Raw genomic sequence first — 22,534 nt, 5'->3', positions numbered from 1 at the left:
AAATTTAGGAAATATATTTTTTTTTATTTCCAGTGTATTAATCTACCTATGTGTTTGCCAGTGACATTCTAACAACGATCGAATTAAACTTATTTATTTGTTTGAATTTCCAAACGAAGGAAGGAATGATTATAATGTAGTTATTTTTGTATAAAAATTGTTTTATTCGGGACTGGAAACGTAGACGGGAAATAAAAAGAATATAAAGATATTTTTTATATATAAAAATGGCAAAAATAGGTTAAGAGATTAAAGTAAGTTTGATTGTATCGTAATACTTTATTGTACAGTGAGGCATTCATAATTATTTATTACAATGTAGTAATAACAATTATCTTAAAAATTACGTGAGCAAAGATAAACTTATCTCTAAATTGTTTATTATTTTTCATTCAGTTCAGGCTTAATTTTTTAATTTGATCCATGACTTAGATACATTTGTTTAGTTTCATTAATACTATAGCTGAATTTTGGACACACTTTCCGTGGCACTAAAGATGCATAGAAAATACTTTACTTTTTCTATTGAGCCGTGTGTCCCCGCTCACTCGTGCGTTATTCGCTACTTGTTATCCCTATAGAGCGAATTAACAATTGAAACTAGAAATTAATTACAAGTAGTGGGCTTATAACTGCCTGACCCTTTTTACTGGGGATGCGGTATGCGACCCCACAACTTGTTCCGTAATCCTCTGTTATAAAAATTAGCTAGCAAAATTTGGGACTCACGAAATGTTAGCGTGATATTACAAAGTTGATATTGTGTTTTGTTAACCGTGAAATTAACCAAAAGTTTAAGTGTTGCTATGTATTAAATGTCAGTAAAAATAGTTTGGTTTCATATAGGTATATACTCGTATAAACGTTATTGTAAAACATTGCAAAATTTGCAATAATTTTTATATTAAATTATATTATAATGTATTTATATAACTGGCAAAAAGAGTAAAACATTTCCTTAAAATAAATAAAAAAAACACATTTACCGATAATACTCTCACTCCTTAAGAAACTCCTATTTTTTGTAGTCAATTTAAAATGTAAAAATTTTGTTTATGAAAGACTTCAACGTTGATTGTTATCGTTTTATACAATTTAATTAATTCAATTAACATCAGAATAATGTATATTGATTACAAAAGGAATTATCGATTTCGACACGGAAACAGTGAAGATATCGCTTATTCATCACAAAACAGTGGATATTAATTTATTTTTAGAAAATAAAAGATTTTTTTTACAACACAGGGGGCAAACGAGCATGCGGCTCACCTGATGGTAAGTGACTACCGCCGCCCATGAGTTATAATAAGTTATTATTAAGTTGTTTAATTTTAGTTAAAAAAAATAATAAATTCACCATTTTTCGAAGTTGACTAATAATTAAATAAATCTAGTAAGCGCCATTTAATTAATTGACATTATTAAACCCTACACTGCATATTGTTATCTAATTCTGTACAGGCGTAGTTATTGTGATTTGTCATTCTCTTTTTTTTAAAGATGGAATAATAACCTGCCTGCGCTATTATTGCACTTTGACAGAGCACCAGTGAGAGATGATAAGTGAGAATGAAAGCAGGTGAGTTAGTCCGTCGTAATTAATTCCACAAGAATTAACTACGATAGTTTCAAGAAGGAATCGCATGGAGATTGACTTAATATACCCTATATTGGGGGTAAAGGGATTGTTAGTAATAGGGTCTAACAGTTCCACAACTAGCAATATGCTCTATCAGGTCTACCTCCATGCGGTTCCACCTGAAAACTAATACTATAAAAAAAAAATTAAGACGCAACAAAAAAAATCACTTTCCCATTAATGATAATTTTGATTTTAGGATTTCTTTTTTAGCGAATGAAAATGGAATGGTATGGTACGGTGGTAACGCCTGCGTTATCGGTATACGTTGGCGGGGCACCAGCGAGGGATGATGGGTGACGATGAAAGCAGGTCAGTTAACCTATCGCGACGAATTTCACTAGAATTAATCACGATGATTTCTAGGGGGAACCGCGTGGAAGTCGACCTGATAGGGTGTACTGCTAACAATGGGCCAGCTAGACTCCATAACTAATAATGTCAAACTGAAATTCGATGTACATGTACAGTATGTGATGGAGAAGAACATAGACTTTTTTTTTCTCGGTACATTAACATATCTCGGACAAAGTTGTGGACAAATGCTAGTAAACACTATAATAGTACCACCATATTATCTTCCTGTATTTTGTTGGCGCTTAGAAATCTCTTGCAACTATATTAAGTGACTTAATAATACCCGTATACAGTAGAATTCAGTTCTCATTATCGTTTTTTTTTTCGGTCGAGTCTATTTAGATACCCCTGCATAAGTCGACCGGGTTCTAAATAGCTCCATAACTTTGACCCGTGCTTTTTGTCGATGTCATTCAGTTTCATGGCTCTCGTAATATTTTATAAAGATAAAATCTCCATCGGACACCATTCTATACTTTAGATAAACATGTATTTACCACGAGTCCTTTGTTTGATAATATATTGTAACATTTCAGGTATGATGTGTTATGGAATGGTAAAAAAGTGAATGGGTATCATTTATTTCTATTTTATGTCAGAACATTCTCAACAAAAGAGTATACACATACACAAATGCACACACACGGGCAAGCAGGCACGCACGCACGCACGCTCCTATTTAACATAACACCTCTTTAAGTAAAATATATTTTAGTTTTAATTGTTTATTAAAATAAAAACAACTTTTAGGAAATATATTTTAATGTTTTTAATACATATTCTCAGAGATTCAGTAGATAGCCGTGGTCATATGCCAATCAAAACAATACTTTTTAACAGGAGTAAACGATCATAAGCTTTAGGGCAAAGTTCATCACGTATATCTATACATCTAGAAGGTACTATATGACCATGCACATGAGAGAGCATACGACTACAGCTTGTCTCACATCACTATGAATATGATTAAAATATATATACGTATATATAAGTTGTATATTTGATTTTAATAATAATCCTTTTAGATGCGCCGTAGTTGGGTAATAACATCCATGTACGAAATATAAAGAAGGAGGTTTTCTATTCAAACGATTTTTTTTGCCATTATACTACACAATAACGTATCTGAACAGATTTCTAAAATAATTTTTGAAATGGATACAAATCTACTATAAATCATAGTAGATGCCTTAATAAATGGCCATGCTAAACATTGAAATATTCTTTATATTTTGTATTGCTATCGATTGGCAAAGAAAAAATATATTACAAAAAAAAAAACCTACTATACTAGTATCTGGAAAAGAAACATTCGTAGTTATACTATCACATATTGCTGCTGAATGACAATACTCATTATATAGCAAATAAAATCTTGTAAAATTGCATTCTATTCTGATTCTATGACAAGATAAAGTTCTTGGTTCATTGTATTCCAAAGTCGATCCGGTCTAATGTAGCAAGCGAGGAATTTGAATGCAAAGTAACAAGTTTTCTATTGTGATAAAACAAAATGAGTCTCTCTAAAGGACATTAGCATTTATTGGTTTTATTGGGTCTTTTCTTTATGTTGTGTTTATGTACTGAATAAATACTTTCTGGAAAGTTTTGATTGTGGCCTCTGTTGACGAGTAGGTATTCTACACCATGGGAGTACTTTCATTTTATTTTTTTAATTCCAGAGGGAGATTCTCAATTCGTTTGTTTTAGTTTCTATATTTTCAGATTACGACATTTATGGAACGATTTGTTTTTGTTGTCATTTGTTAAAGTTTATTCTTCCTATAGACTTACTATAATGTGATTATCTCATTTAGGTCGTAGCTGCCTTTTTTGCTGAGTAAATAACAGTTTTTTTTTTGCCAATATTTATTTACCTGTAGACATACGATCCTGTTTCAAATTCAAATATATAATCTGTATCTGCCAATGTAATCTGTCTATGTTATATCTCTGTGTAATCTTTTCTTGTTCTTGGGAAAGAAAGATTTTTGAGTAGCTACCGGGGTAGCCACACTTTCTTGAGGGGTCGTCCTACACTGCATGGATACGAGCATACACAGTGTAGGACGACTCCCCAGTAGAGGGAATGACGACCTTAAATACATTGCAGGTGGCTCAGGACCGTTCCTTATGGCAGTCTATGGGGAAGGCCTGTGTCCAGCAGTGGACGGAAAATGGCTAAAATAATAATGGTGATGATTAATCTTTTCTTGTAATTGTTTGTATTTATAATAAGTTTACTATTGTAATCTTGTAGAGGAAACAATATAGAGTATCTATCTATCTCTGAGTTTTTTACGAACTTAACAAAATATTTTTTTTTTTATTATAGCACAACATGTCACCCACATTATCCTGAGCGAGCACAGAGACAACATGGTCCATGAATACGACCATGCGAAAAGAGAACTTTTACTCTCAATGATTGGCCTCACTATGTCGGCTCGCTAAGTGCTCCTTCACGCTACGTTTGAAGGATTCGAGATTACAGGACGAAGGAAACACGTTACGGGAAAGGCCATTCCACATTGGTACGGTACAGTTTAAATAAGAATTGGCAAATTTATTGTACATGAGTGTGGGCGCTCTACTATGTATGAGTGCAGTCGGTGGGCCATCCTCGTGGTGTGATATTGGAAAGGGAAAAGTGGAATAAGGAAATGAAGTTCTTCTGAGCACTCCTCATGGAATAAACAGTAGAAGACACTGAGGGAGGCTCTTTGTAAGTGTAGTTGTACAGGTTATAGACTTTTGTACATGTCAGTATCTTTCACGATAATAACAGCTTGTCTCTGTAGAACATCTAGAGCGTGTAGAAGGATACTTATTACAAAGAAAAAAGTGGAATATTTTTTTTACTTATGCAACTTGGAATAGCGTCGTAATCATCATCTATAGACATAAACCTCCTCTATCTTCTTACCAGAATTTTTAGGCTACAGAAATATTAATATATCTATTCACTTCCTATTACGACCTTCACGCGATCTCTCTTGAAAACATTGTGGTTAATTATTAGGAATTTTGTTATGGTGGGCTAATTTAATTGTCTATATCTTTATCTATCATTACTTACGCTTAAGCTTGTGAGTGTACAGCAATAGTGCAAGCGCGGTTACAATTTTTTTTTATAACATTTCTTTTTTTCCTATTATAATTTAATTTAAAAAAAAAGTATTTAAGCTCAATATTCATGAAGTAGGAAGGGGGAGGGGGATTGTTAGTAATGGGGATTAATAACTCCATTGGTAACAATATGCTATACTAGGTCGACCTTCTTGCGGTTCCCCTTGGAAACCAACGATTAATTCAAAGCGAATACATGACAATGGGCTTACTGACCTGCCTCACTAGTGCTTCGTTGGGGTATAACGTTAACGTGGGCGGATTTACCATTCCGTTCATTATATAGTATATTAAATATGCATATATAATATGCATTATATATGCATATTTACATTATAATGTGTATTAATGATCTAACTTTCCAATTATTGTCACAAGATGGCGTCTGTCTATACATTGAACAAACAATTTTATCTTCCCGCAACATGACTTGGATAAAAATTAGATTTATAGCCGCGACGTGAACGTGTTTCTTCACTTCTTCTTAGCACACCATCAATCTTCTGCGAGCAAAGGGCTTTAATTAAATTTGCCACCCAGTCAGTTACCTATACAGAGATGTTGAATATTAATTGAACAGGCATTATGATATTACTTGAACGGATTAATTATAATTTTAATCGATTTTATGAATTTTGACACTTCGTTATTTTTTTGATATATTACATCGCGCCTTCTAAGTAATCATCTATCAAAGCAAAACTCGTAATAGCGTAACTCAATATATATATATTAGTAAATATAAGTTGAAATTGAAATCAAGTAGTTTTTTGTGTGTTTTTTTGTGTGTGGAGTGTATTACAAATGAAACTGAAAATTTCTCCTAATCTATTCTTATAATATCTCCAATCCATAATAATATAATAAAGAGGAATAATTAGATTTTTTGTTTGTAATGAATAATCTCAAAAATTATCGAACCCCATTTAAAAGTTCGTTTACATAGTCTATATATTATTTTCGAAAATTCTATCCGTATCTGAGGTGGATCGTTAGAAAGAAATATAAGTTGAAGAACGTCAAGAATTTTTTTAATTTCCAACTATTAAGTTATTCGTACTCGTAAATTTTTTGTCGTTTTTCGATTCATGTTTCCTTAGAAAAAACATTTCAGAACATTGTAAAATTATTTCAATTTAACAAAGTATCGAGATATTGACCAACAATGGAGAAGAATGGTCCTTGCGCGGCGATCATGTATGAGCAAACGCAGTATAAGACGACCACCAGATGAGTAGAGACATAACTTCAAATGAATTGTAGAATATCAATTGATGCAAGTGGCACAGGATCGTTTCCTATAGCAGTTTATATAGGAGATTATTAGATATTTCAGTCATTAACTGTCCACTAGTGGACAGTTAATGACTGAAATATTAATAATAATGGAAAGTATAATGTTTTCATAGCTGTAAATTCTTCATAAATAATACCGTTTTCTAACAATGTAACTGGTAATGTAATTAACAGTAAATAGATAACTGTACTTCCATTGTATAATATTTAACTGTAACAGTATTTTATTTTATTGTGTGTTTATTATACCATTAAAACCATGCAAATAAGATATGGAGGTATAACACCATAATTATGGGAGGAAATGGATTGTTAGCAATGGGGTCTAATTGACTCATTACTAGCAATACACCCTATCAGGTTGACCTCCATGCGGTTCCCCTTGAAAACCGTCGTGGTTAATCCTAGTGAAATTCGTCACGATGGGCTAACTGACCTGCTTTTTGATCCTCACCTGTCATCTACCACCAGTGCCCCGCCAGAGTATTTCGATAGCGCACGCGGGGTTACCATTCCATTACCTCCCATTAAATAAAAACATCATAATTCTTAGAAATGGAAACGCAGGGAGGGTAGCATGGACATATTAACTGCACTTCTAGCAGCAGTATTTCCGAACCGATACGACAACATAAAAACCATCAAGAAAAGAGTATATTCCTTTTTAAAAGGCCGGCAGCACACCTGCAATGCCGCTGGTGTTGTGGGTGATCATGGGCGGTGGTAGTCACTTACCATCAGGTGAGCCGCATGCTCGTATGCCCCCCGTGTTGTAAAAAAAAATAATATACACCGTGTTGCCTATGGTCTTGTTCATGTCTATAAGAGACAATTACTACTTTCCATCAGGTGAGTCATCAACTTATTTGCCATTCTAAGTGTAACAAAAAAATGTACTAACATTTTTTTTTAATTTTACTGAATTGTTAGTAAAAATGATTGCAAACTATCTATAGAATTCATTCAATTCATTCTAGAAAAATAATGTTTGTAATGACCTTTCATATATGTATTTGCTTTAGGGATGGTATGAAATACAACCAATGCAATTGCACTATTTCCAGTCACTTCTTACATAAAATAGCTGGATTCAGCTGGTATCAGTCCATCGAGATATCATTTCAATAAAACATTTCTCGTCTGAGAATATCAAATAATGATATTTTTGCTTATTCCTCCTCTCGGTGAAATTTTTCAGTGCAGTTAAATAACTGGAATGGATAGTGAGAAGGAAATGTACAATAAATAAATGTTAGATTTATTGCACTCGTTATTTCGTGACTTTAACAAAGGTTTTTGTTTTCTGTATTTTTTTTTTATGTATGCACATTATATTATTTGCTATCTCTTGAACGATTTTCATAATTATTTTTGCAATCTATACTAGCATTATTACTGTACTATTCTCCAACTTTCTCTTTGTAATTCAAATATGATTGAAAAATTAATGCTTCACACTTTGGTATATACTTGTACATAGATTTGAATGTATACATATTCCATTTATAAAATGAGTCACCTCTTCCTTCCCCGTGGATATCGTGAGAGGTAACTAAAGGTACCTAATAGTCAAGGATAGGCAACAGTGTTCCTCTTAAAATATCACCAAAGTCTAACTGCGGTTTCCAACCCGCCTGCCAAGCGTGGCAACTAATAGCAAAGCCCTCCTTATGGCAGAGGCCTATGTTTAGCAGTGGACAGTTAACGACTGATATGGTATGGTGTATTCCTTTTGTATACAGAATGGGATAATATACTGTGACGCCCATGGTAACCCTCATTCAGTCATCAATCATAGTAATCTCTCAATGCGTTGCCATTTCGGGGAACTAAGATATCATGCCTGCATACCCTGTAATTTCATTGCCATATCCTACGTTTTAAACCGAAATACTGCCACGATAGCACAGCTGCTTCCCAGCAGAAACAGTGGGACAGATGTAGTCATGCAGACGATTTTTGTATAAAATCTCCCTCTAGTAATTGATACTTTGTCTTCTCTGGATATCATTTTAGTTAATTCGTGGTATATTTGTTAAGGTGGTAAGAGGTAACAAACAAACTAATGCTTAGATTTAGGATTTCCAAATAAAAAAATAATCAAATACAATAAGTTTTTTTTGGGTGAGGATGGAATCTCTGCCTCTTTGAAAGTCAGACAGAGGTCTGCACTATTGGTATACGCTGGTGGGGCATCAGTGGGAGACGATAGGTGAGGATAAAAACAGGTCAGTTAGCTCTTCCATCGTGACGAATTGCAAAGAATTAACCACAATGGTTTCCATGAGGAACTAGTTGAAACTCGACCAGATAGGGTATATTGCTAGCAATGGGGCTGTTTGACCCATTACTATCAATCCCTTTCCCCCAATATTCTCCTTTATATAAATATATAATTGATATACATATATAATTATATATATATATATATATATATAATTATATATATATATATATATATATATATATATATATATATATATATATATATATATAATATAAATATAATATTCTCCCTTAGCACTTCTAGAAAATTTATATAGAGACAAAAAGTCATATTGTTAGACACATGTAAAATATAATATATTCACTGTACTGTAATTAATTCAGAGGTAATGTAATTAGTACTCGCGCTGCATATCGAAGGGATCGACTTTATTCTTATTTAAGCAACTTTTTCACGCTTATTTAACTTAAAAGCCTTGATCAAAGATATATAAAGGGTAATTTGAAAATCATTAGCATCTTTTTTTTTTGCCGTTTTTCGCCTTATATTTCTTTGGATAAAATTTTCAATTTCATTGGTAGAATACTTTTGTAAAATAATGCTAATCATTTTGATTTCAGGCTGTTTATTTTTGTCTGGGTTTTGACTTTGTTAATATATTTTTTGCTTAAAAAAGATAAGTATAAAGTTAATTCTTCATTACCACATAGCTCGAATAATCGGTAACCGATGGCAAAATAAAGTTCTGGAATGTCGATGCTATACACTCAAGCGTAGAGTGAGACGACTTTCCCCGAAATAGGGTGATGCATGAAATCAATAGAAGCAGGTAGTATATAAGTATGAGAGAAGCACAATGTTTATCAGTGCACAATTAAATCCATGGCTTGTAATGATGATAACGACGAAATAATGATTTTACTTAAACGTAATAGGGTGAAACTTCAGGCTTATGCTTTAATTGATTTTTTAATGGCATTTGTTATTACTGGAAAGTTTGTTGAAAATTTATATTATACAGTTTTTTGTATGTTAGTTTTTTGTGGAACAAAATATTACATCTGAAATAAATTGAAAGATAACAAGAATGTTTTCTGTAAGTGTTATTATAGCGGTAAGTTGCATCTGGAAGGTAATGTTTCCGTACTCTAGCGTAGAATATTCTGATGTAAAAGTTTAGACTACAGTTGCATGTAAATTTTTCTTTACAATTACCTATTTGTTGCTTTTCACGTTTTAAATGAATATAGTTAATGTTACCACTAGTTTTAATCATCATCATCATAACAGTCATTAACTGTCCATCGCTAAACATAGGTTGGCAGGCGGGTTGACAATCGCAGTAAGAATTTGGTAACGTTTTAAGAGATACGCTGCTGCCCATTTCTCGACCATTCCCTTAGTAGCCTTACAATAACCACGGGAAAAAAAGAGGTGGCCCATTCTATGCCGGGACCACACAAAAATCTAGTTTTATTACTAGATGCAAATTGAATATTATGTTAATCACAACAGTAATGTGTCGACAATTCTTCATATATATATATATATATATATATATATATATATATATATATATATATATATATATATATATATATATGTACAGCATTGTGCATATTAAAGAATACATTGAGATCTATGATACAAGTATATATTTTATAAGAAACGAGATTAAACGTGAATCTAAATTGTCTCATATAAAACATAAAATATGCAACGGGAAAGGCTAAAACACTATATTTAGTTTTCCATATCTACATCTTGCAGCTTTGTCTGCGTGAATCAGTAAATACAATATCCTGTGTATATACTTTCACTATTATAATATTAATTTTTCATACCTAAGTTGCCATTCTTAAAGACCATGGTGTAGTGTCTCTGTGCCCTGTAATATCAGTATGTATATTGAGAGGCCGGACAGACAGACTGACAACTGATCTTATGTTCAGATTTTTTTAATACGGATGACATTTATATATTTCTGACTAGTTGTATTTCGCGGCTTCGCCCACGTGAATAAGTATAAAAAGTAATTCATCCGTGTACTAAATTTCATTTAAATATTCCTGTAGTTTTTGTGTTAAAGAGTAATAATATAAGTTTATCCTCGCAAACTTTCTGTTTTAAAATACGAAGTAATAAGATAATGGAATGGTAACTATGTCTACGCTATCAGTACGATGGCGAGACATAAGTAAAGGATGAAAGCAGGTCTGTTGGTACATCGTAACGAATCCATCTAGAACTTACCACGATAACTTTACCACGGATTGAGGGGACCACGTGGAGGTCTACCTCACAGTATACAATGCTATCTTTGGGGACAGTAGTCCCCGTAATTAACAATCCTTTCATATATATACGTATTTATACCGAATTCAACAGATCCGGGCCGACAAAAGGGCTAGATTTTACATAAAGTAGCTATTATCTGACCTTAGTAATTTGCAGGGTAACCCAAATTCATTGTTAGGGTCACCTCTCAACGAGGATTTGCCTAAAGTAATAAATAATACAGATTCATTGTTTATTACTTATATCTTTTAATTAATTTACTTTTCATTTGTTTTGAAAAAGGGCAAGGGTCTCAATTCTACCGTTTCTATTTGTAATGTCAAAAATGAGCTGGTTTTGGTGAATCTTTTTTAATAAACCGTACATCTGTATTAAACTCGTATAAATATTACCATGTATGTTGTGAAGTCGAAAATACGACCAACACAAGGTGAGGCAATGTCATATTATTTAAAATACTGTTTTTGGAGGTACGTAGTTCTTTACTTAACTGTTACTTATTATAAAGTATTACTTATAACACAAATAGTGATTTTAATTATTTCACTTTTTATGACACAAATACAAATAAGCTGAAATCCCATCTGAAGTAAAATGCCATTAACAGCATCACAGTGTATACTGGAATACCCATGATATTGTACATACGTTGCTATTTTAAGGACTATGGTGTTATTCATCGGAATACCTTCAATGACATTCTCCCACTCTTCAAACTACTTCAAGACAGATGTACCACCCGGTACATAGGTATTCATGGTGGTACAGGTTTCGACCTAGTTCAGACTCCAGACTCTCACAAGGATAATAATTTTAAGTTAAAATTCTAAATAGTCATACAATGTAAAATATTCCTTGTGACAACTTTTATATAGTCTTCCTCGACTAAAATATAATATAAACAATGAAATAATCGTAGTTGGCTATCTTTTAATAAGAAGAATTTTACTAATATAATAAAATTGTAACTATATGATATTTGTACATATAAATTTCTCTTAAATATATTGAGACATCTTAACAATACCATCAAAGTGATGTTAAATCAGTAATTTTTAGAAATTTTGTCTGTTTATGTTTGAATGTTTGTTTCAGCATCACGCAAAAACTATTGCACCAAACTGATTGCGGTTTCCACATTTATAATATAAGAAAGAAAGAGATAAATATTTTTATTTAAGTAAACTAAGATTTAAGCATTTTTAAAAAGTAATTTTTTTTGTTACCAATTCAATTTTGGTGTATGTTTTACCTTAATACGCCATTTAAAAGTGATCAATTTCTAAAGTCATGTATACGAAGTAGTGGACAAAAAGCTAGTAAAATAAAACTACAACCAATTAAAAATAATAACAAAACATAACTAAATACTACCTTAATAATAGAACGTTAATATATTGTGTCAATACTAAATTAATAGAAGCAATATTCTACTATAGAAACCGCTGAATATTTTTATTCACATAAAATGAATTACATTGACCCGAGAAGTAACGTTTTGCATATTAATATATGTAAATATGGAGAAAATTGATTCGGGCTGTGGTATTGGAAGTCGACAGTGCGACAATGTGGCCTATTTAGAATCAACCGCTATTGTTAGATATTGTAAAAGTCTAGCTTTTTCATTCAATATGCAGGGACGTTGACCAGTACCTACGTTTAACAGCGAAAATGTTTGATTAAAACAAGAGAGATTGACTCTCTTGTTTTCATGAAACATTTTAGCTGTTAAATAATTATTAAATAATTTTGCAGAATGAAAGTAGTATTAAAGATACATTTTAAAAATATACTTTTGTTTTATGCAACTTAGAATGGCAAATAAGCTAATGGCTCACCTGATGGAAAGTGGTAACTGTCGCCTATAGACATGAGCAGTACTATGGACATAACGGAGTCTACTGTTTCGCCCATAATACCTCTTATGCATTGCCGTTCCTGAGGACTTAAGTGTTATTCCTCTGTACCCTGTAAATTCACTGCTATATCCTACCCTGCAAACCGAAACATAGCTATGCAAACACATCTGCTTCAAGGTAGAAACACGAATGGAACGGAGGTGGCCAACCAAACGACTTTTATACAAAGTCTCCTTCTAGTACTATTTACTACGGATGCGATTATATTTATATATGTTCTTTTTATTTAGAAGCCATAGAATTGGAAAATGGTTTAGATACATTTCTTTGTCTGATGCTAGTATTTCCCTTATACCTGAGTAGTTTTTCGTCTGATATTATTTATTATTATAATATATACATATATGTATGTATATACGATCTAAAATATATATGTACAATTTAAGTAACATGAGTATTATATGCACGTTATTTTTTAAATACTAATTTAATATTATTTATTACGTAGCACCGTCAATTATATTTCCTGTTATTTCTGTCTACGGTCGACTGATAGATAACGTCATATGGTGTTAAGTCCGCCATTTACACTGTATAGGTGTATTAAAGTTTAATAAATAAATAAATTTCAATCTTATTATCAAAAGTCAAACGTAATTCGCGTGATTCTTTTTAATGTTATAAATGTGAACGTGAGTTTGTTTGTTATCTTCTAGTGCATTAAGGGGTTAACCAATTACTTAATTTGGTATACACATAATATACAAGATAGAGAAGAACATAGCTATTTTATATTTCGGTCAGTGAACATATGCCGATTACGCGGAAAAAATTGCAGAAGTAAAAGTTAGTAACAAAAAAATATCCTAAACAAATATTGAATGTAATAAAAACACTGGTGTCAATTATTTATAATAATTCTAGACTTTGAAAATATGGAGATTAATGCTCTATTCGCTGGCAATTCAACTTTCACAGACTCTCTCCTGGTAATTATAAAAAATAGCTATTTATGTTATGTCTTCATACAAATATATTTTACATCCCTCACTTCATACCAAATAACGGACGTACAATCACAGCTACTTTGCGGTAGAAATACCGAGTAAACCCATGAAATACCCATGTCGGTAACTTTGCACATACTCCCCATGGTAAATTGCATGTGAAACTCAAATTACCTTAAGCTTCTAACACATTAAAATTCACGGGTTGTCGGCCATTAGCATAGACAGGTGCTGTAATTTGCTACATTCTCAGCCGAAGATCTTGGAGAGGATACCTGAAGATGTTTATCAGAAACCATTAAGTTATAGTGCTCTCAGATACGAGAATAAGCGGTTGAGATAACGGGAGAGAACCACCAAAATGCTCAAATATTCAGAATGCATCATAATCTATATGAATTTGTTTTACCCTACACAAATAGCACAACCATTCTGCACAATCTTAGTATGTATTTTAAATGAAATATAAATGAATAAAATGAACAAGTAAATAAATTAATAAATACTTTTTTATTGATTGATTTATATATTACTAGTATTTAGAATAAGCCTTAAGACACCTTTTAGTCTGAGTAATGATAATATTGATTGATCGAGATCAAAGGCATAGATCTACAATGAGGTCCCGGTATAGGTCAACCTTTTCTTTCCCGTAGCTGTTATAAGAGGCGACTAAAGGAACTTATGGTCGAGAGATGGGCAGCAGTGTCCCTCTTTAAACTTCTTCATATGACTAACTGCGGTTGCCGATCCAACTGCCAATAATGGCAACTAATAGCGAAACTCCGCCAATGGTAAACATAAAAAAGGTACAGGCATAGATAATATGTACAGGTATGCCAACATTTAGAGATTGGTTGAGCTGTTATGGCAATAAAATGTAACAAAAAGTAAAATAAGAAACACAAGCAAATTCACTTTTACAATATTAATAAAATATTAGTGAGGACTGCATACTATTACTTTTAGTTATTTTTAAATAATTAAATTCAATAAAAAAGATAAGCTTAGATTTAATTATTAAGGATTAATCTAGTGTTGACTTCACGAGATTTCTTTCAGAGATAAGTCCACTCTTGCTCACAATATTTATAACTGTCTTATCTATCTAATTTACAAGAGCATTAAAGAATATATTAAGCTAATAAAAAAATACTTTTATAGAAATAATGAATAGAGTATTGATATCTACGTCTAAATTCAAGGACACAATATTAGTTGAAAATTTGCGGCCAACACCTATGGTATATATACTGTAAATATTACAACTAAAAACCAGTTTTTGCATTTTAGATAAAACTAGAAATTGATAAGTCGCGATGATGATGATGATTATTTATTGACACTTTCCCTTTTTAATAACCATTTTGTGTATATTATATTATAGTAGATACAAAAATATTTACCATTCTAGGTATAAATAATATAAAAATTAAAATAATGTTAATAAATAATCATTAAAAACAACGACAGGTTACAAATTACAGAGTTGCAAATTAAATATTGTCTCGCAAATAGTCGTCAACAGAATTGACAATATTGATAGCAAGTAAAATAAAATATGATATACATAATTTTTCTCACTAAATAACGAGACGTGCGATGTGCTCATATAAAGCTGGCCTATTTTTCATTTATAAAATACCGGTTAAAACCGGTACATGCCAGTGGATTGACAATCGAGTGATACCATTGGGATTCCAGATTTATTAGTGAAATTAAAAATGCTTGGATTGCAATAAGCCTGTACAGACAATAACTGCTCTCATTTTTTGCTTGCTATCGCTTTTTTAATGTCGTTGTTTTATAACTACTACATTTTTTAAGGAGCTAAATAGATGACAGTTAATTGGATAATACTTGAATGTTGTCCAGGGATTCCAAGATCAGATCCTGAAATCTTTGAATATTTCAAATTCATGTTCAGGGTCATTTAAAAAATAATTATCAATGTATCTTTTTGCTCGCTACTTTGTATACGTGAATTTCAGAAGTAGGAAAGATTACTTCTAGATGGCGTATCAAAATGAAACATACACCAGTATCAAGATAAAATACATCATTTAGGTTGTTCTAGCTTAAGGACTAAACGATTGGTTTGATAGTGTGGCACTTAAATGCTTACACATAAATTAATTATATAATAATCCAAAATTATAGTCCTTTCATTGAAAAATCATCTATATCACCATATCAAACATTAACTGTCCATTCCTGAACATAGGTCTCCCCCATAAGGAGGGCTTCATCAGTAGTTGTCACACTTGGCAGGCAGGTTGGCAACAGCAGTTAGACTTTTGGTAATATTTTAAAAGGGATGCTGTTGCTCATTCCTCGACCATTAAATTTCTATAGTCGCCTCTTACGACATCCACGTAAAAAGTAGGGCTGGCCCATTCTGTGCCAGAACCAAACGGTAAAGGATATTTGCATTGAAGGGTGAAAATCATACTATCATCATAACGACAAGATATAAAATATGTCGCCACTAATAATCTCTGTACTATACGAGTACATACTTACATTATTCTAAACTCAAATACATAATAGTTTATCTTTAACTGTACGGTTATTACCCTTATACATTTTACAGTTTTCTTTCAGCTTCTCAAAGGTTGACTGTAAGAGATCCCTTTATGGGATAAGTCCGCCATTGTATATTAAATCATTTACCAGTGTTTAATCTGAGTTATGTACAATAAAGATTTTACAATACAATACAATACAATACATAAATGTAGATAAAGATTAAAAATTATTAAAATATGAAGAGACAATACATTAAACGGTTGTTATTTGACGCACAAATATGAGTCAAATGTCCAAATTTTCAATGACATTTGTAAAATTGTTGTTTAAATAGTAAAAAATACTATTATGTATTAAATATCCATCTCCGGAAAAACACGTAGTACCTAACAAACTATTGTCAGATGAAACTGAAAATACATTGTAAAGTAAATTTTCAATTTTTCACCGCATAATTACATTTGTTATGCCTAAGGTTGTCTGGGAGAGAATGATATTATGAATATATGAATGCTATGCATATATAGCATTAAATCTGCTTTCCGTACTAATCTTTTTTTGCAATGTGACCAATAAAGAATAAATAAATAAAGGCGGACTTTAGTTTTTTATACTACTGTGGTAGTAAATAAGCATACTACCACAGTAGTATAATCAGTCTTTACAGAAGTATAAAATCACAGCTTAGTCTGGGAATAGATGGCACAGTAGTATAGTGCCATCTATTTCCAGACTTAGCTGTGATTTTATACTTCTGTAAAGAGGGTTAGATGACCTGATTGAATAATTATTAGTTGTAGATCAGGTATCTAGACGCATTTATTTTTATTTTGATATTGTACTTAGAAAACAAGCAAACCAAGGTCTTTGATTTCGGTTGTATTTATTTTATGTTTGTTACTTCATAACTCCATCAGTTATAAACTAATTTGGAAAAATATTTTTTTTGTCTGAAAGAGTATATTAAAGGATAAACCTATTGGTTTTATAAAAATGTTATCAAAATCGGTGAAGTATGTTAGTTTTTTAATCAAAATCAAAAATAACTTGTTTTGCCGCAATTGATGTCAGTTCGATCCTCGTACAGTACAAATAACTGTACATGAGTACAGATATTTATAATATACTCATGAGAGTATGTTTGATTCTCTTGATCTAGGTGGTAAAAAATATCTGTATTACCGATTTTATTCATTCTCACGTATGTATTGTTATTTTTCATTAACAGCTACAAGTCGTCACTAAAAATTATTATTTATATGGGCTCACAAGAACAAAAGGTCATTTGCATTGCATCATATTTGATTTTAATGGAATTTTCATGTTCTTCTTCATAGCGATGTATTTTTTGTATAGACCTATTAGAAAGTTGAGATGGAAAAAGTCTCGTTTCATATTAACGGATATTCATGCCGAATACGTTGCTAATTATACTGTTTGGGTAGTTAATTAATATTTTAAATACTTTTGACGTCATTCAGTTTAATGTTTTGAAGAATGTTTATTATTCTTCAAATTTTTGTTGGTTTATCCAAGATTACATCTGATACCTGTGCAAAATTTTAAAAATATATCCTATAATATAATGCTTGCCTTTTAAAGAGAAGTATGCTCTTTTCTTGAATGCTGCAATGTTGTATCGGTCTAGAAATATATGTACTGCTGCTGAAAGTTGATTTCATAGTGTGGTTGTGCGTGGAAGAAAATGTTTTGAAATATACAAGGTGCAAGATCGCCACTCATCTAAATGGTTTGGATAACGGGTTGTAGGATGTCACTATCGTATAACTTCTCCTGCAGTTTAAAGCCGATAATTTATGAAAACAATAACAAATGGCTTAGACTGAGGCATGCTATGTCTTGAATTTAATATCGTAGAATCGGATCAAATATGATTATGAGATTTTTATTGCGTCTAAAACAACGTCTTTTAGCAATCTTAAATAGGGTACCTTTATATAATATATGTTATACTCGATAACGGGTGCTGCTTGCGGGAGCTAGTCTGCTCATGTTTACTTATTTTTTTACGCTGAGTAATACGAATGAATAGAAATTTATACTAATTATTAGTTGAGTTTCTTGAGGATTTTTCTCAGCAGATAACAAAATTCCGAACCCAGCAATATCGTAAAAAGTTAATAGAGTTTTTGTATAAGTCTATTTGAATAAGGATTATTCTTATTCTAATTTATCCCACTTTATTCCATTCTATTCTATGTTCATGGCTATGTAGGAAAATTAATTACTTGACATGCTTTCTTACCCAGGAATGAGCAGATAGTTTGTTCAAGTCGAAGCCTGTCTGCCTGGAGTTCTTAAATGAATACTCAGCTTTAAATAACGTAAATAGAAAATAAAATCAAAATAGTTTGAAATCATAACTTCATTTATTAATTTCCGATCACGGCATTCATACCACGAGCAGTCATATAAATAAAGTTTTTTTCTATGTAATTACGAGTATATTGTTCTAAAGCAGTGCGTGACAGAAGTCGAAACAATGATATCCATAAAAGGATAAGCAAGCTAAAGTGACAATAGGCTAATTGCATAGCTCGAACAACCGATAACCGACAAGGAAGAAAGATTTTTGAGTGGCGACCCTGTACGGGCAAACGTAGAACAGGCGACCTTCCGCTAGATGGAGTGACTTATGGCAGTCTATGGGGAAAGCCTATATTGAGCACTAGATAAATAATGGTTGAGAGGACGATGTTGATAAAAGTAGTAATAAAATAATAAAATTCCGAAATATAGAATAAATCAGTGTTTTGTTTTATTAGTCACACTAATATAAAACAGTACCTAGTGCATGTGCCTACTAGATATTATTGTCGTATCACAAATTTTATTTTTAAATCCAGATTTTTTAAATATTTCTCCTTAAAACCTTTTGTCTCTACAATAAAATAAGTTTAAATATATCTGATTAAATTTAGCAGTATCTAGCTTACGACGATGAGGGGTGGAAACTGTTGAGGGAAGTCTTTGTTCAGTACCGGGGTATCACAGACTATGAATGGACGAAAGTAGGAATGGATAGTTGGTTATAAATGATTTTAAAATCAAATTTCTATTAGAATAAAATCTATGAACAAAAAACATGTTTATAATATGATGTATAAAATAAAGTAAAATTTAAAATTCAATATTTAGCTAATGTATAGTGAAAAAATATTTACTTTTTTTTTATTCTGCAGCATCATTTCCATAATTTCAATAATTGGCTGGTTATAAACAATTTTGCACATCCAACTCATTACAATGGGCAAGATTAAGAAAAAAGAATGCGAAATATCTACTTCAGGTAAATTCAAATTACTCTTTGTTTTACTGCACATATTTCTATATTATTGTTAATTATTAATTTTTTATGTTCAATATAGCTTCTTGTCAACATTTGCCTTGGACGACATTAGAAATCATCAGGAAGAGTAACGCCAGAATGACCAAAGATCTCACCACAGTCAACATTTGATTTAAATTAAACTTCAAGCCACAGGTTCCTGCTATGTCGACGCCAGTTATTTTTAAGTGCCTTGAAAGTCCATATCCAACTTAAAACAATTATTAAAGTAACAAACGCGAAAGCTATTACAAGCACTTGAAACACGTCAACGTTGTAGTATATAGTATATTTCTTCCCCATGCTTTTAACGACCGTTTGTGATATGGCAAACGACGAGGAATAACAATACCAGTATCACTATGGAACCAATTATCATCAGCAACTGATTGAGATCGAATGTCAGGCCGCAACTACTTCCTACTTTACCCATAGCTCCTTTATGCTATTTCTCTAGAAACCTTCTTAAAACATTTTTTGTTTTGTTACATTTGTATTTAGTATTTAGTATGTTAATTTTCATAGCTATTTTCTAAATATCGTTGGTTCGTTAGACATTTACGATTTTGACATCTTTAAATTAGAAACACGTGTTTTAATCATTTATTTTGACAGTTTGAATTTAATTTAATTTATAGTAATAAAAAAGTATGAATGGATTTTTTTTTTTTAAATTTAGTTTTTAAATCTTACAAGATGGCATACAATTTCGGCATGGTTTTTGAAGGACTACTCCTTTAAGATTTAAAAGTTTGAACTACATATAAATAAATAATTTTGATTTATTTGATAACTGTCGTGTGTAATTGTGTTGGTTCTTGTTTAAGTTAAAATTTTCAAAAAGGCTTTCTTACCGGATTCTTACATTATAAAATACATTTATGTTTTAAATTTCAGCTTTCTAGATTTAGTAGTTTTTTGTGTTCGTTTATTCTCAAGACAAATGATTTTACATGTATAGATAAAGCAATTAATAAGATGCGATTGGCATATTTAAAAAAAAGGTAACTTACTACTTACTTACTTAACTAAAAATAATTACATAAATTAAAATTATTTTTTATTGGAAGCCACACTGTTTTATTATTATTAAATTTGCATATTTCAATATACTGTATACTCAATAAACAGACGAGATAAAATATATAAACTTAACATTTTATATAATAACAAAATTAATAACAATTTCATACTAAATAAATTACTCATAGATATAGATAAACATAGATGACGCAAGTAGTAATTAAATCAGTATAAACTTCATTTAAATGAAAATTAAAACTAACAACACGTAAAATTTTAAATATTTCATGATGCTTCTATTAAACTACTTAACTCATAGATTAAGGATAATAAGTACCCTACGACTTACCTTAATGTTATAAAATGTAATTGCTGACAGCAAATCCTCTTTTGTACTTAAACTTTACAGAAATAGCATCTTCAATGCCATTTTTTGTCAATTTTCTAAACTTTTTTCGACATAAATTAAATTTATGTCGAAAGAAGTTAGAGTTGCAGTAACTTCGAGTTTAAATTTATATGGAGTAAATTAAGCTCTATTGTATTAAGTAAGGAACAAAATTGACGTGAAAAGGAGGTATATGCAATTACGACATCTACATAAATCTGTATCTATGTAATTATTATTAATAAACAAAAATAAATAAATAAAAATTCTGACTACATTTAACAGGAAGAATTAAATTAATTAAAGCCTCAATGTAGTCTTCTGTAATCACTCAACCAGATGTTAACTTACAAAGGTCGACGATCAGATCGAAGTTCTTGATGGGTCTTGATCTATAATATTTCTTTCACTTTTAAACCTAGCACTATCACGAAATTTTAAATTCAGGCTTCTGATTTTCCGTATCTGAAAAATATATTCAAATAACATCATCAACAAGTAGTAATTATTTTCGTAAATTATTTAATATATAAAAATATTTACAGACTATAATAGGCTATACGACTACATGTTAGTAACAGAATACCTTGTAAACTATCTTAATAAAAACCATAAGATTGTAATATGGCCATTTAGCCAACGTATAAACTTATTGTCTTACACACAGATGGTAATTCATATATTTATATCGTATATATATTCTATTATCCTACTAGGAATTATAGTCGTGAACATAATAATTTTTTCTGCTATAATTTTATTTTTAATCTATTTTAGCCAGCTCCTTCGTACGCGTGGATTTTAGAAGTTAGAAAACTAATGAAGTAGACCAGTTTTAGATTATGTATCAAGATAAAATATATGACAGATTTTATGTTAGACTTTGAAGAATAAAATTGTGGAGATTACATTAAATTCGATTCAATAGTTTTTATATGATGCCGGAACAAACGTACAGAGACATAAAACATTTCTAAACAAAAATATTGCTTTGATAGCTATTGCATTTTGGAATTATTTTTTTATATATCATCCATATACAGACATTATATATTGACAATTTTATTATATTATTAAGACTAGTAGTAACCTTCGGATATACTCACATAAGTTAAAATAAGATATGGTCTACGTATTATTCTAGTGTCTTGGTACAATCCGTTTAACAGTTTAAAATTAATTTAGTAACGAAAATCCAAACAAATCACCACTTTGTGTATAGTGAATTCGTCTCCTCTAAATATGAACAAAGTCATAAATATCATAGTACATAAGTTGTATCGTTTATAGCTACATGGACTAGCATTCTTTCCTTGAAAATGTTTGTTTAACTAAAGCTTTTATTGGGTGGTTTCCTAGTAAGTAACCATATAATAAAGTAGGTAATATTTACTGATTGTTTATTAAAATGTAACTTTTATATGTAA

This window comes from Galleria mellonella, unplaced genomic scaffold, assembly GCF_026898425.1.
Source record: "Galleria mellonella isolate WM207_F2 unplaced genomic scaffold, CSIRO_AGI_GalMel_v1 utg312, whole genome shotgun sequence".
Taxonomy (NCBI): domain Eukaryota; kingdom Metazoa; phylum Arthropoda; class Insecta; order Lepidoptera; family Pyralidae; genus Galleria; species Galleria mellonella.
This window is presented reverse-complemented; position numbering follows the sequence as displayed.